This window comes from Phyllostomus hastatus, unplaced genomic scaffold, assembly GCF_019186645.2.
Source record: "Phyllostomus hastatus isolate PE091 unplaced genomic scaffold, TTU_PhHast_1.1 phas_contig_254, whole genome shotgun sequence".
Lineage (NCBI taxonomy): Eukaryota > Metazoa > Chordata > Mammalia > Chiroptera > Phyllostomidae > Phyllostomus > Phyllostomus hastatus.
In genome coordinates, this window is record NW_025333810.1 from 15,670,957 (window position 1) to 15,674,702 (window position 3,746).

A 3,746-nucleotide genomic window follows, 5' to 3' on the forward strand; every position below is an offset into this window, starting at 1 on the left:
AAGTGATTTTGCACCTATTTATTATTAATTTGCACAACAAACTGGGGTAGAGAGCAGTTCAGAGAGCTCAACTGACTTGAGTAAAAGCTACCTGGGAGGAGCTGGATGGAGCCAGGACTTAAAGCCAAATATTCAAATTAGCGCTCTTTGAAAAACCAAAGGTGAAGACGTTCCCTGGTCTATATTTAATATCGGAAAAGAAATTCTGGTGGCAGGAGTAATTATCATTTGTTGAGCACCAACCGTGTGGTAAATGTTTCACCCGTAACTAGGAGGTCTCTCTAGCCCAGCTGGTGTATGCTAGGACCCATGTATTAATGTATAGGCTCATATCTGCTCATTTAATCAATAGTTCTCACCTATCAATACTTACTTTTTTTAAGCCAAGTGAGAGTGCAAATGCAGTCCCCCACTACCACAAATTAAGCAGTCAAGTGTCCCACATTTGGGGAAATCTCAGGGATCAGCACATCCAAAGTGCAATGGATAAGCCTCACCCTGGGAAAACCACCCTCGTGATCACGGTATCTCCCCTGCCAAGTTAGTATCCCCCCCCCCACCCCCCACCCCCACCCCGTCAATACTTCTAACAAATAGAATGAGAAGGAAGTGATGTTATGTGATCTCCCAGGCCAGGTCAGCTGCAGAAAGATAATAGTATTTCTGCTTCTCTCTCTCCTATTTTTCTCTCTTCTCTCTTCTCTCCCTCTCTCTCTCTCTTTCTCTCTCTCTTCTTTTTTTCTCTCTGCTCTCTCTCTCCAGCATCCCAACTGCCCTTTTCTATGGAATTCAGGCCATATGCAGAAGCCATATGTAATTGCTCTAGATAGCCATCCCAGTGACATCCCAGTGAATACCTAGCCTCATTGCCAGGCATGGGAGTGAGGGGGCCATCACCAGGCACTGCCTGCAGCATGAAGGACCCTGAGTGAGAATGGCCTCATTGAACAAAATGAGCCCTCAGAGTCATAAGAGATAAAAATAATTGCTGTTCTTTGAAGTCATTAAGCTTTGGGGTAATTTGTTCTACAGCAAAGAACAACCAGAACCTCATTTTTTACCTGACTTCTTTAGAGAAGGCAATTAGTTCAATATGTAGGCTCCCTGTGAAGAACTATCCTGGTGATAAATAGGTACCACCTGGTCAAATCTGAAACCTCTTCCTGCAGGGAAAGGATTGTGAGGCAATGGCAGGGACAGCTACATAATTTGGGGGACCCAGTGCCAAATAAAAATGCGGGCCCATTGTTCAGAAAGCAAGGGAAAAATGCTGCTATGTGTACATGAAAAGCTTTCTCCTTTCTTTTATGGTCTCTCTAACCATTTGTTTTTTATTTGCTATTTCATGCCATTTTCAGTGAAAAAAAGTTAACATTTAAAATTGTGAACATGATTTTAGTGTTCATATTTATGTTATCCAATGCTATTTCAAATGCAAATATCAAAGCATTTGCTTACACATGGAATCACCAAAATTAAACAATTCATCTATGGCTCCTTCCCAGAGGGTGGTATCACAAGCCCACTAAGAGAGAGAAACACAAGCCAGACCCAGAAAACCTGAAAAGAAAAAGAAGGGCCCTCACCCCACTCCAGGGACAGAGCCAGCCTAGCGTGTGTTCTGAGCACAAGAACTATCTGGCGAATATGGGCCCCCACCGGTGACGCAGGTGTGGGGCTGTGCAGTGATGCAGGCTGCACATGTGCTCACCGGGTCTGCAGCAGACCCACGAGCTGTGCCTTGAGAGGGAGGGACCTGTAGAAGTCCAGTCTGGTGTAGTTCTGGTGGTGCTCCACACCAGGACAGACAGGGGACTTACAAGGATCTTTAAACTCTGTGCTGGGAAGCCCCTGCACCTGGGTTAAGGGTGAGCAAGAGGCCAGACAAAGCCTGTAGCAGTTGGACCACAGGACAGATGCTGCTAGCCTGGGCTGGGGACAGTTAATGTCATGTCAGGCCCCAAGACACTGCCAGGGCTTCATCCCCCACCCTGACCCTCCCTGAACCCATACCCAAGCCTGTATCAGGAATTGAGGCTAGCAAAGGTCACAGGGTGGATGTGGGGAGAAGGAGGCAAGAAGGGCCCATGACTCCAGGGATAATCATCCAGGGAGGCCGAGGGGAGGAGGAATGCTGTGAGTCAAGGCTCCTAGCCCCTGGTTTTGCTCCATCATCTCACAAGACTTGCAAAACACAATTTCAAAGGTGTCATTATTCAGAATTTCAGGATACCTACCACAGAGCATTAAACACCAGTTAGAGGGCATCTTCTGAGCACGGGGCCATGACACTCTTGACAGTGGGGTCACCACACATGACATCTGTCAGGTAGGGAGACTGGTATGGAAAGGAAAAAGTATTGCTTCCTATGTAGGACAGTTTAATCCCTGAACCGGGAGTTAGGATTTCTGCGCTCTAGTTCCACTTTCTGTCTTAATTATTTTATCTTTGGGGCCCCAATCTTCTCATCTGCAAAATGGAGGCTTACATTAAGTGATTCCTGAGGCCCAGTTATTTACTCTTTAATAAATATATATTTACTGTCTGTTAGAGGCTGGGGAGTGTGCTTAACCCTGAAATTACAGGGGTGAACAAAAGCAACACAAAGCTGATCATGCCATTAGGAAAAGAAATATCCCCTAAGTAGTTACGAAAGTAATTAACACTGTAAGTAGAGGATGCAAGTGGAACCAGTGGGGATGGGGAGTGGCCATCTCCTTTGAAGTGTGTGGGTAGACTTCCCTAGGGGAGGGATGTTTAAGATGAGGCCAGAAGGATGAGTGAGTGTTAGTTAAGTAAACTGTGTCGTTTAGTTAGTGGGAAGAAGGGGAGCATGCACATGGAGAAAGGCAGAAGGGCAGGGAATTCCAGGCAGAAAGAAGAACATGAACCACAGTACTCACTGTCTCTTGAACAGATATTGACTGTGTAAATAACATAAACCCAATGCTAACAAACTTAGGAAAAAAGAAAGGTTGTTGATTGACACATGAAAATGTGATGACTGAAATATGCAAACCAGCGTTGCTGTCCCAGAAGCAGGGAGGATCATGCCTCAGACAAAACAAGTATTACCCCCAACACAGAGCCTTACATAGCAAGGAGTTTGTTTTGACAGTTGTAGAAAACACAGCGAGGGAATGGGGGTGTACGACAGGGCAAGTAAGATAGCAAATAAAAGTCACATTGCTCTGTGGGTAACTGGAACTTATTCCTACTGGGGACGGTGTAGAACACTCCCTCAGTATTGTCTCCAGTGGTGCAAAGAAGCTGGAAGGGCTATTTTCATCAACGCCCATCCTTCATTGCTTAGGGATTACCAAGCACTGCTGGCGCGGCCCATCTGTGGTTAGAGCATATTCCCAGGACCAGAGAATCCCTCAAGCACAGACCAGGGAACTCGTAGGCATTTTTCCTGCAGGTCACTTCAGGGCTGAGGGGCTGTGGGTGGGGTACAAACAGTGTCTGCCACAGTGTCAGACCAGGTGGCTCAGGGAGCTGAGGTAAGGAACGAAAATGACAATAGAAGAAAATTCTAGAAATGACTATGATGCCAGGGGAGAGATACAGTGCTTTCTCGTTCTCAGACTAAATCTATAGACTCAGAGTTTTAACACTCAGAATTTCAACTGCCATCTTACATGAGAAAAGGAGTTGAAAAGAGCTAAATCCTTATCCGAAGTTTCATGGCCACTATGGGCATGAACCTCCTAATATTTGCTTCAGTTTTCGTTCTACTGTTACA

General features: G+C 45.7%; 1 non-coding gene across 1 annotated transcript; it reads right to left on the reverse strand.

Annotated features, from left to right (window-relative positions):
• Positions 1 to 386: 386 nt before the first annotated feature.
• LOC123818203 lies at positions 387 to 548 on the reverse strand. Its single transcript, XR_006785592.1, has one exon. It is a non-coding gene; the product is annotated as a U1 spliceosomal RNA (small nuclear RNA).
• Between the last annotated feature and the right edge of the window lie 3,198 nt (positions 549 to 3,746).